This window comes from Merops nubicus, unplaced genomic scaffold, assembly GCF_000691845.1.
Source record: "Merops nubicus isolate BGI_N331 unplaced genomic scaffold, ASM69184v1 scaffold168, whole genome shotgun sequence".
Taxonomy (NCBI): domain Eukaryota; kingdom Metazoa; phylum Chordata; class Aves; order Coraciiformes; family Meropidae; genus Merops; species Merops nubicus.
The window spans coordinates 1-13,035 of record NW_008627473.1 but is presented as its reverse complement, the minus strand read 5'-3'; positions in this window follow the sequence as shown (position 1 = coordinate 13,035).

Sequence of the window (13,035 nt, the reverse complement as noted above, 5' to 3'; positions counted from 1 at the left end):
GAGAAAAAAAAAAAAAAAACAACAACAACAGGGAATAGCTCACTGAGACATTTTACTTTTCTGGATGGCTGTTAATTAGCAGTTAGGGACCACTGTTAGTGTATGGTGTTTCATACTATCACAATCTACATTTTAAAAAGATAGTGGCACAATTTCAAGCTTTCATGTTCTCATTTGGCAATAACTGATTTTACTCTCTGTCTTGGTCAAAATAGTTGACATTGTGTGGTACTGGTAACATGGCCTAAAGCAGACCTTACATACAGAGCTCTCTTCATCTTCAGGCAAATAATTAATTTATTAGAAGGTAGGATAACCTAAGGAGATAGAGGATGTGGGACTATCAAAATTCCATTCTTAACAGGAATAATTCTTGGTCACTGAAATTACTCTCAGAGAAAACATGGTTGTAAAAATGGAGCCATGCTTTATATGTGTGTTTTATGCTTAAGACTTCGATTCTTTCTTTATTTGGGTTTCCTTGATGTCACCTAGATAGTTTCCTGGATTATTAATCTTCAAAAATATGATCTTTGTAAAGCAAGGAAACTTTGCCCAAAATACAAGGCTGATATCAGAACTTTGAGGTCTGTGAATACGTCGTAACTGTTCCATTGACATTGTGGTTTAGTGGCCGTGAACACGCTTGCAGGTTCCACCATGAATACGCCTTTTTAAAAAGAAACAAGCTACCTACCAGTCTGTGGCAGAGTTCTCTGACTGTCTAATAAAGGTTTCTACTAGTAGTTGTTATTTTGAAAATGTACAGTTTGTTTATTGCATCTGAGTAGAAGCCTATAAATTCACCTTTTTTTTTTTTGTTGGTTTGTTTGTTTTTCCAGAGACAGGTTAATCACTTAATGGAAATAATTAGTTTTGGGAGGGGGCAAAAAAGAGGGATAATCCAATGTCACAGTAAAAAAACAAAAACAAACCAATCCCTTGGTGATGTAAAGGGTTAATAGGTTGGTTTAGGTTTTCAATTGTTCATGTAAATTGACTCTCAGTAGAAAGAAAACAGTAGAAGGATGCTTCTGTCAGAATTACACCACAAGCACCATGGGAGTTTCTGTCCCTTCGCAATGTTTTTTTTGTTGTTGTTTTGGTGGGGAATGAATAATCTGTTCTGATATTGAACTCATGTATTTTGGGAAGGGGTTGCTTGTGCTGAATCCCTCTGCAATTTACACATCCCCCAAGTTTGCCCATGTTGGGTGTATAGTAAAGACAACATCTTTGCAGCCAGCAGTGTTACTGTAGTAGACTTTGCACAACTTTAGTTTTGCTGTATGTTTGTGTGTTTTTATTTTTTTTTTTTATTTTAAAAGTTACTTAATGTGTGTTTTCCTCAACAGCTAAGTGTTTTTTAATAATGTATGTACTTTATTAAGCATTGTGGATAATATCCTGTGGATTTTGGATTTTGAAATAAGCTATAATAAGTTCATTGTGGCATAACTATCTGTCCTTCTGTTAGTGAAAGGCAACATGCAACTGGGAGCCACAGCCTGACATCACACAGCTTTGCTAAAGACAGAGCCAGGTCAGAATATGTCACTTATTATTGGGTTTTGTTGTTTTTTTGGTTGTTTTTTTTTTTTTGTAATTTTCCAGCTGTTTTGAGTTAGGTTTTTATGGTGGGAAGATGGTGGGGAAAACAGTTCACAAATCATCATTTAGTGAATTGTTGCTATTACCAACTTTTATTGTTCTTAGTCCTCCTACTCTTCCTTGTTTTTCTACCCGCAGATACTCTGTTTTTCATGGGAGAGATTGAATGTTATGGGAGGAATTTCTTAACACGGGTAGCCAGAGTAACTGGAGTGATTAATGACAACATGGAAAACATTATTGGCACTTGTTGCAATGAGTAGTTGAGTACTTTCCTGTTTTTTTTTTAATCTCCTATTTAGCCACATAGTCTTACAGGGCAACACAGAAACACTGAACTGTTACATATTTTGAGATAAATGGTGCTCAGAAGGAGGTGGTGGTTTTGTTCCTTGAGGGGAAGCTGCCTCAGCTAAGCTTTGCAAAGACTCAGACAAGTCAAATACACTGTAAAGAACATAGTAATGCTGTTTTTTAAAAAAGAGACTAAAAGAAATTAAATCATTAAAACCAGTTCTGAGGAAACAAGGACAGCAATGAAGCTCATGGTATTCAGGTAAGACTGTCATCCAGACTACTTCAGATCGTTGGCAGTTCCTCTTTGGCTTTTATTTTTAATGTATCACTCTAATTCTTTATTGTGCTAATAACTGCTGAATTAGGATGTGACATTTGTCACTTTATTTCTTAATGTTTGGATTTTGAAACTAAAAGTGGCCCTTACAGTGCCCTCATTTGGAGACATGTGAGCAAAAAGTATTCAGAGTAGATCTTCAAAGCAAGACTTCATGTGTAAATGTTAATCACCTGCTGACTGCTAAGCACTGCTAACCACTTTGTTAGGTAAACTAACAGTCTTGACAAGGATTGAACAACAGGGAATGTCTGGTTTATGAAATTGATGCAGTACATTAGAAATATGTAACATTGCACTGGTTGTTGAACATTTACTGCTTTCATATACTCCTAATTTAATCCATACTGCTTTTGGGTAGGTTTTTCAAACCTGACTTCTATTGCAGTATTCTTAGAAAGCAAACAAGGATCTTTGTTTTTGAAAAATTCTGACAGTTTGCGTAAACATAGATCATCCCAGCCACTTGTTTTATTTTGCAGACATGTCATGCCAGAGGAATATTACTGAGGCTGTTACGCTTCATTAAGTATTTAGTTGCAAGTTACAGGCATTAAAACTACAAATACTAAATGAATGCACATAAATACTTAATGAATAAGCTTTAGCACCCAGCTTTAAAACTGTTACTGTTCTCTCTTTTAAATTCCTGTGAAAATCATAAGAAAGATCATATCCTGCTTAAGAAAAAGAAAATACTGTAGTGGCAGACGTTATTTGTCAGCTCTGCCGCTGGTGTATTAAGTAGCTCCCCAGTTACGCAGATGTTTGAGCCTCCTGCTTGAGGAATCAGTGTCTCTTTTGGTGAATCTGAGATTAACTTTCCTCCTCAAAACTCAAGTTGAACTTTTACCAAGAAAAGCATTTATAGAAGTATGCATATTTGGAAACATTTGGAGCGAAACAAAGCATAAAAAAACACAGCAGGATTGTATGAGTTGTCTTTTTCTCACTAGAATTAAATTGATCTGATTTTTCTTGCAGCATCAGCCTCCTCTACTTGCACATATATATTTTCAGCAATAGTCCTCCTCTGTTAGTATCAGACATAACAAATGTTGAAAGGAAATGCTTTTTCCTTTCCCAGCAGAAAGTAATTGCAGGTTTTTGTGCTGCTAAGGCAGTTGAGGAGGTGAGGTTCCTTTTGATATAAGACAAATTGATCTTGTGTTTTGGTTAACTGTAACAAATCTCATCCAAATCAAGATAAGATAATTCATGGGATGTTGTTTCTTCTGGCTCAGTCAGTGGCATTTTTCTGTATTCTTTCTTTTTTTTTTTTTTTTTGGTATGCTAACACCACCAGCATTAGTAATTAAAATCTTTTTCACAATCGGCTGAGATTTGCTGCCTGTTGCAAGAAGCATCAAGACACCAGGGCTGGTACTAAATTACAGCAGTTAATTCCTTATTCTTCCTACACACAAATGTTTTTAAAGTTTTGTTATTATTTAAGTATTTCCCTTCTTTATTTTTACCCTAAAAGTGGCTTTGGAACGTCACCTTTGAAAAAAATCTGTAGGAGTGGACATGGAATTTGTTTATAGGGGTCATCCTTTTTTTTTAAAACCATTGTTCTTATTTGTAATGCATCAAGAGGGTGAGTGCTTGGATTTAAGGAGGACTTTTGTCAGTGCCTTATTATTAACTTGAAGACCAATTCCTTGATTTCAGTGCTGAGAGTACCATAATGGCAGACTTGAATGCTCTGTCCTTCATGTACCAAGGGGTAACATTCCTTACAGTCATTGCATTCTGCAAAAGTTAGTTGTTTTGGTCAGTGGGAAATAGTTGTGGCCTGAGTTGCTTTAGGGTTGTTTTTTTTGTTTTTGTTTTGAGTTCTTTTTTTTTTTGTCTGTATTTGAATAGCCTCTTTTTAGGAAAAATGCAGAAGTATTTCATAGCTTGGGCTCGTTCAGCTTTTATCAGAAGTAACTGAAGCTTCAAAATTAATTTATTTTTAGTTCGGTATGTCTCTAAATAGATTTAGAAGTGGAGAAAATTGAAAAAGATTATATTAGCCATGGTCTAGACCACATGAACTTAAAGAGCTCACATTATTCAAAAGGAGCTTGCTTTTCTCTCTCCCATTTTGATTTAAACAATGAAGAACATTCTTAGGGGAAGATTTATTTCTTAACAAGCTTTTTCTTAATGTAAAGTAAATACTACAGGAAAAAACTGTTTGGGGAAAGAGAAGGCTTGGATAAATCTTACTCTTTCTTAAAAGTCCATAAGCTCAGTTTCGTATATTGTATTTCTAGTGCCAACACTATGTAGAGGGTACTGTCCTTCACTGAAGCAACTGCTAGAGATTGTTTTAGTAGCAAGACTTTATAAGTTTGGAAGGGGAAATGAAAGAATGTGTTGTTTTTAAGCAACACATTTAAATACTTGTTTTCCTGGGACACATCCTTATAAAAACATAGCAATTTTACTATAGTGTTTATAAATTCAGAGGTTGGAAAGGGAAGGATAACTGAAATTAATCTTATGCTTTTCAAGAATCTTCCAAGACAACAGAAGAGTTAGGTCAAAGGAGAAAAGACAGATTACTTGGTTTAGCCATGCCTGTTGCAGAAGGGAGCTGACAAGTCATCTTGAAGTTATGTTGCTGTGGAAAAGGTGTATGAAATGTAATGAAATGCAAGTTCCTGCAGATCATAGCGTGGCTGTGGCTGTTAGCCTGATCTTGCTCTTTTGAATGACTAAAAGCATCACAAATATTCCATTTCCTTTGTGTGTTTGATTAGCATATTATTTCTCTTTATTTGGGTAAGTTCTGGCTTCCACATCTATTTCCTGAAGATGTTTCTTACCATTCCAAAGCTGTTCACAGATGAAACTGAGAAGCAGTATAAATCGATTAAATGCTGAAATAGAGGGTTCTAGGGTGCCTTGTGTACAGGCACTTCTAGCTCCTCGAGTACAGGAGCATATCCATTCAAATACCTACTGTACTGGAGTGTGAAAAGCACCAGGAAATCACAGATGTGTTTTATAATAACCCTGTAAGGACCAACCATCACTGAAAGGGGGATCCAGGTTGTCATGCAGTAAACACAAGCCATTTTAATATCCTCTGCTGTCGTGAGGCGTTAGAGGTATAGAGGGATTGCACTATGATCTCCCAGAGTGATGTGCAGTTTGCTGTCCTCTAGCCTTTTTCTTCAACTTTTTTAATACTTCATTCTCTGTGTGCGTGTGAAAATTGTGTGTTTGCATAAGCTAGTTGAAATGAATTTAACAGGTTTCAAAAATCTTTCCTACTGAAATAAATGATTTAAAAGATGGCCTGTGTCTGAAGTTTTAATTTCTCATTAAAAAAACTGCATTGATACTGCAACCAGGTTTTGCAACATGAAATTTAACTGTCTTTCCAAATGATGCTGAGATCAGCTGGAATTTTAGTAGCTTTTTTCAGTGAACCTCTGAAATTTAGCATGTGAGTATACCATTATCTATTACAAAAGAAATCCTCAAACTAGCATGAAAATATGGTTCATTGAAGAGGTTTATGTTTGGTTTCAGAGGCTGTTCTGTTAAGTGATGTGGTTTTTCTCTCTATGGTAGTTTATCAGGGTGGGTTTTTTTTTTTCCTGTTGTCTATACTTACAGATGTGATATATTTAAACTCACTGAAAGCCGTCATCAGGCAGATTGGTCCTTAACCTAAGTAGCAACTCTGTGGAAGATAAACTCAAAATGAAGAATGAAAAAATAGTGTACAAAGCCTCATACTGGATTAGCTTTTTGTTTGGTGCTTTCTGTGCCTTTTTTGTTCTCTTAGGCCTTACTGAATAGGATCATAGAACCTTTGGTGAGAAATGCTGTGGGTTCAGGTTGTGAAATGCTTGTCAGATTGGGAGCCTTTGCTGCCTTCTCTTTTATTTTTAATCCCTAGTGGAACAATGCATCTCAAATGTATTTACAAAGCAAGAAGGAATAAAGCAGATTTTTTTTTTTTTTTATACCACCTTCGCTTTTTTTATTTCCAGATTACTGAGTTTGAGGAAATGCTATGTGCTTGGTAGTGTAAAAAGAAACACATAATTAATTAGCTTGTTAATTCTATTTTGTTTTTTTCTTGTTCCTTTTCAAAGCTCTTTTTGTTACTTGTCAGCTTCTGGCAAACAGATTTTCTGATGAGCTGCTTTATTAACTCAAATGCTGACTCTATGCTCTCAGGCAGGAGCCTGAGACTGGAAGCTGAGAGGCACAGAGAGTGATCTTGGTTCAGATGCCTATTCTCAAAAAAGACATTTTCTTCTTTGCTTCAGCTGCATCTCTGTAGCAATGTTAGTCATTCTGAGTCTGGTGTTCTTTGTTAGCTGCATCACTGATCTGTGACTTCTCTCCTTCATACACTTTCTTGCCTTTAAATATTTAAGGGCTATAGCATCTTTCTGCAGTGCCTGTTAGAAATGTATGAAGTGAGAGTTCTTTGAAGTGTATTTTATTATTTTAATTTTTTTTTTTTTTTCAAGTAAAGGAATATGTCAATGATTCCCCTGGCCTCTTTCCTTACGTTTTTTGTCTCTTAGACTGCTGCTTACAGGAGAGGGATCTGTAAGAGGCAGAAGACAGGTTGGGGACAGGCACCTGATCTCGTCCTTGCTTCCCAACTGGAATGATTTTCATTGTGGGTACACTTCCTGCTGTCTTTCACCAGGCACATATGCTAGTGAGTCCATCAGCTGAAAGTTCCTTTAGAAATTGTAGGAAATATGAACTATTGTCTTGACTGTATAATTTCACCTAGAGTTTGGTTTTGTTCCTTTCTGCATGTTAAGGAACCACAGTGAAGGGAGAGGGGCCCTCACATCTCTGGGAGAAACAGAAACCAAACCACAGATGCATGGAATAAACAAGCTGAGAAGAGGAGATTATCTTTTCCCTTTTTTGTATTAAGCTTGGTTTTCGTCAGTGAGAGTGTTGGGTAACAAAAATGTAAGTAGATGACATCCAGATGTAAGCAGATGATATTGTTATGGCGTGAACTGTGGGCCTTGGTTGAACAGTGGAGAGAGATGTTGTTCATAACAGCAGATAAATTGAATACAGAAGATTGAATCCAAGCTTCTAACTTTCAAGTAATATTTTTATTAGTTTTCATTTAAATTGAATATTATTACTGAAACATCAATCCTTGCATGGGTAATATTTATCTTTACACTGGTATTCACCTCTTTCAGTTCCCCATTTTTAGTTCAATTTAGTATTTAAGGACAAAATGCACTTCCAAAGTAAAGCCTTTTGCTTACCTTCCTGAAGAAGAGACTGTTAGCAGCTGCTGTGCAAAACTAGCCTTTACTAAACGTCTTTATCTTACTCTTTCAACGGTTTGTATACAATGTGTATAATATGACAGAGCACATAAGGGACCTGATGAAAAGTTCCAGCATATGAGATGTTGAGGTTGGACTAACTGACCTCTAAAGGTCCCTTCTAACCCAGAACATTCTGTTATTCTGTGATTCTATGTTGCAGTTTTTCTTCTGAAACATTCAGAAGGGGCTGCTCAAAGGCATCTGCAAGGGGAAAAATGAAAGCAGGTTGTTTGGATTATTTTTATTTTTAGATTTAAAGAAACAGTGTTTTTATGTGTAGCAAAACACAAAATTAGCCCAATCCATTTTTTAAACTAAAGAGAGACCTTGTACAAGAATACGATCAGCAATAAAGTGCTAACATATCTTTCATTTTCTTTTCAGAGAGTCAAATGTTTCATTATCGAGAAGGGATGAGGAACTGAACTGTTTTAAGGTCAAATAACATAGCTAAACATTTAAATAATTCATTGCTTGTTGAAGATGCATGTTACAGCCAAGGGTAAACTGTGGCTTGCGTTGCTCACTACCTGACTGTGCAGAATTTCTCTGTTTTAGAACGACTGTCTGGAATGCAGAAAGCAGCTCATTCTGTAGGTGACGATGTATGGAAATATAGTGAGCAAGCTGGACAAGAGGGAGCCATTGCCTCATGCGGGAGCAGTCCCAAAGCAGTGGCTTAGAGAAAAATTTACGGCGTTGTGAATAGCTCAGTAGCACTATATGACAGAGCTGGGAAAAGCATATGCAAATTTTGAGTTCCCAATGCTGACACAGCAATATGCTGTTTAATGAGTATAAACTTGTATCTAAGCTTTATTCAAGACAGTCTAAATGGGATAATTGTGATCACTTCCGTTTCTTGATTTGGAGATATTTGGTACTAGCAAGCAATTTATGAACTTTTGACTTGTGCTACATATCCAAAATACTGTATATAGACAGTTACTAAACCTGAGTTGCTCTCACCACAGCAGTCAGTTCCACATCAATATGAAATCTGTAATGTTACACCAGCACTGCTTTTGTTCTAATACCCTATCTCTGATATCTCTATCAGAGGCTTCAGAGGAAATGGTAAACCTATAGTGTGAAGATCAGAAGAGAACTTTTAGCAAGGTAAGTAATTTTTAATGACACTTAATGACTGGCTTGCATATTGAAAGCTTTATAGTTTCATTTTCTTTATTTCATCCAATATGGTGATGGCTGTAGTGATGAAAATGTAAATTTAAAACAATTCTGTTAGGAAAGTGTTTCTGTGTTGAAAAGTATATTTAAAATAACCCTTCTCCAGAAGCTTACTTTTTAACATTGCCTATTTCAGTAATCAGACAGGCCCAGTGTCGGCACACTTGAGAGCTGTAGGGATTTCTCAGGTAAGGCTAAATAATAATTTTAAAAGTTACACATACCAACACCATTTCTGATCTTATTTTAACCCAGAGGCTTTTGCTTGACAGCACAAGAGATATATGGAAGCTCTCAACAGCCTCACCTTCCATTGCATACTGAATCTCTTAAAGACTGGACAGCAATCGAATGGCTCAGGAGTCATCCTGGTCTTTCTAGAAAGGATCCTGTCTTTGCACATTTTTGAGGAGTCATACATGTCGAGATGCTTCAGAGCCATTGTATAACATGCCCTGAAATGTATTGGGCATAATGGCTTGGAGAGACCATTTTCCAGAGCACATTTGGCTTTTTGTACTGAACCTCTTTGACCCTCACTAGAAGAGCACCAGGCAGAAAATCAGGATCATGTTCTCCATGCACTGGCTCAGTTTTAATTTACCCCAGAGTCTTGCTCCTTGTAGTCTCCAAGTACCAAGTATAGAGAAATGAGGATCTGTTCCTGATGCCTGTTGCCTGCAGTACTGTACACTACCAAAGCTCTAGCAGAGTTTTGTGACTGTCACTGGAGGCAAGGCTGTACATAAAGCCCTTTGTACAGAGCTTGCTTTTTCATAAATCCCAAAGTGTATTTGGGGAGCGGACAGAGGGAGGGAGATGTGGTGCTTTTAGTGCCTGTTCTATAAAGGGGTTGAAGCTGTGCATGTGAGATGATAAAGAGCAGAACTGATGTGGCATGAACACGCAGACTTGGAGCCAATGTGAATTATGCCCCAGGCTTTGTGTTAAATCTTGATTTCCATCTTGTCAGAGACATCTGTATATTATTACTTATTTTTAGGAGTCAAAATACTTCATGTAATGTCTACACATAAGGTTATTGCACACAGCTTTGCATTTAATTTGTGAGGTGTTGGAATAAGGAAACTATTTCAAAATAAATGTATTAGCCATTTGGTTATCTGAGAATATCTGCTAGCCATTTTACAATGACATATCATGCTTGCTACTATGGTATCTAATAAACATTCACTAAACAACATCTTGCTTAAATCATATTCCTCATGCTGCTGTTCTTCTAATCACATTTGGCCGAATGAGAGCTGTCAGATTAAGTAACTTGATGGTTATAAGATTTCAGGGCAAGGTGTTCCTCAAAAGTGTGGTGATCCTTACTGTCCAATTCTTAACACTGGCAAGCAGTTAATAGTCTGCTCGTACCATGGGATTCATCATTTGGTCTTGGAGTGTCTTACAGAGGAAACTGGTCTCATCATACTGTCCTTGTGCTAGAGATAGAGAAACTGAAGCACAGCAGAGAGGTAGCAAGTGTTGTTTTTGGTGTGTGACAGTAATAGTGCTAGATGAAGCCAGTTCTGCTGAGGTTACATCCAGTGCACTTTCCAATGGGTATTAGATGCATCAAATAAGCAAGAACTTGTCAGACCATGTCTGCTCCATGTGTTTCTGGCAAATGTTTATCAGTTATCCTGACTTACATCATAGTTTTTGGCTCTGATGATGTGTAGAGCCCACTGGTGACCTGGCCATGTCTCTTGGACAGTCAAACCAAGAAAAATGCTGGGCAAGCTAAATCATTTCAATCCTGACACTGCCAGGGGACTGTAGATGGGTGTATATGGAAGAGGAGCCCAAGGAATTTCAGTGGGGCTCCATGCAGACAGAATGATCTCTTGCACTCAGCAAAGCTTATAACATCAAATCCACAATAAAGAAATGGTCTCTATAACAAAGCTTCCTGAGCTGAAGGCATTCCAGTAGTGTATCGGGCGATGCTTCCAAGAAGTGATTTGCTTAAAATGAATAATGCTTTTGGATGACTGTGAGGCAGCCTGGTGCTCCTGTTAAGTCTCCTGCCAGTCTCAGAAGGGACAAGCCATTGGTCCTCTTGCCATTTTGTTTGAATGAGTAAGTTTCTTGAAATTAAAGAGGTAAGGAAAAAATTATTTTTTAGGTCCAAGTATAAAAAGGAAAAGTACACAAACCTCTTAATTCACCCTTGTATTATCATCCTGTTCAAGAGTAAAAGGAGGTAACAAATCCTGCAAAGTTTATACATTTCTTATTTTCTATAACTCAGTGCTTTGTGTTGCCTTTTGATCCTTGAAGTGCTTCTTTTTCAGTGCTGAATGTAAACAAGCAAATAGAGTGACTTTTTTCTCCTCCTGCTGTGCATGTATGAAGAGTTTCCAAAGGAGGCTTTTGTGATGCATCAGACAGGTTAACCTTGAGCTCATCAAATCCTTCAGTTAAACCTGAGCTCTTTAATAATATTATATTGTTCTGCCTGTCATTTCTAGTTAGATAATGACACTGAATGCTCTGATGCTATCAACCCAGTATTTGTTCCTTCAGTGTCAAGGATATGCAATGAAAATGTAATAGGCAGTTAGATCAAAGTGAAAATAAGCTGCTGGCAAGGAAATAACAAATTGGATTAGGTCAATGCTGTTTTGAATGTTGATAACTAGATGAATTTTAATTTCTCATGGTTCATCTTAAAGAGTTACTTTGGCACCCAACACTCCATATTTTAAGGTTATGTTACTGTTTTAAATATAAATCCTAGTTCACTGTAGTATTTCAAAAATGTATTATTCCCACATTGTGAAACTTGAAAAGGCTCTTTACCCATATCCTGGAACACAAGAAATGGAAAAGAAACTTCTAAAGTAAAAGAAGATTGTCATGTGAACAAATGTGGATGAACTGGCTATAAATAAAAGACAGGTTTCACACCATAAATGATGGAAAGGTTCTGTTACAGCTTCTTAAAGGAATGGTGAAGAGCAAGCCACTAACTGTGGGGTGGTTTTTTGTGGAGCTTAGATTATGAAAGAAATGATACTATTACTACTACTTGGATGTCTGCAATATCACAAGATAGCATTTTCAACGTAAGAAGTCTTTTCTGGGCTGGGATGTCTTAACAATCTCAGAGACTGTTCAATATTGAAGGAAATGTCATCTTCTAAAAGTACTTTTTAAAATATCTTATTAGTTCTAGTTTGTAAGCAGTACAAAATATTAACTTGAGCCCAAATGTACTGCAGGGACAAGTCTGCCTGCCTAGAACAGTGCAACTTACTGAGATCTGCCATTTCTTGGGAGCTCACAGTGTAGCCCAGAATTTACTGAGGTTATGCCTTCTATCAAAGTTCCATGTAAGATGAAAATTTTCAAGTTATGACGTCTGAACAGCAAAGAATTTGAGGTTTCAAATACCTGTGAGCCTCTCTTTGTCTTAATTTAAATTGTGGAGGTCTTAGCCACTCTGAAAACACAGATTTAACTGGTGCAGCTTCTCCAAAGATGGGACTCTGGTTCCTTTGTTAGTATTAGAAGATTAATCAGAATGATGGATAAACAGTACATAATTACAAGCTATGGAAAAATGTTCTTTTAATTTTTCCTGAAAGACCAGGCCAAAGATTTGAAGCCATTTCTTGTGGTAACCCAAATCTCAGTCATGTGAATCGAGAAATGTAAGGGTTCCATTAGCACATACGGAAAGTGGGATTGGATCTGTAAAAGTATTGACAATATGTCCCGTTCCCAAATATTATTTTTTTTTTTAAATTAAAAATTAGAAAACCCCATGAACTGGCTTTACAGTTAGTTGACAGTGCCAGCAAGCTTTAATTTCCTTTAAAACTAAAGTTGCCACGCTCTTCATTTTAAATGGAAATAGTGTTCTGCTGATGTCACTATGGAGCTTTATTTTCTCCCAGTAAAAATGTTTGTATTAGAGTGAGTTTTGACAGGAAATCCCTGTGAATATGTTTGTCTTGGTGATCTGCTGCTGCTTTAGATGAAAATTGCTATACCAGTCAGCTTGGGGAAGGATACAACTCTTTTTAAAAAAAAATCTGTCAATTTAAATCCAGTGTACACGGGTAGATATTGGAATAAATGTGGTTTGTTTCTGCTTGAAAGCCTGTTCTGGGAAGAGGTGTCTCATCCCAATGCACAAAGGCTGTTTCTCATTTTGTTGATTTTTTTTTTTTACTTTTTTTAAAAGCAATATGTATCTTTTGTGCTGCAACATGTCACAGAATGACAGAAAGTTAGGGGTTGGAAGGGACC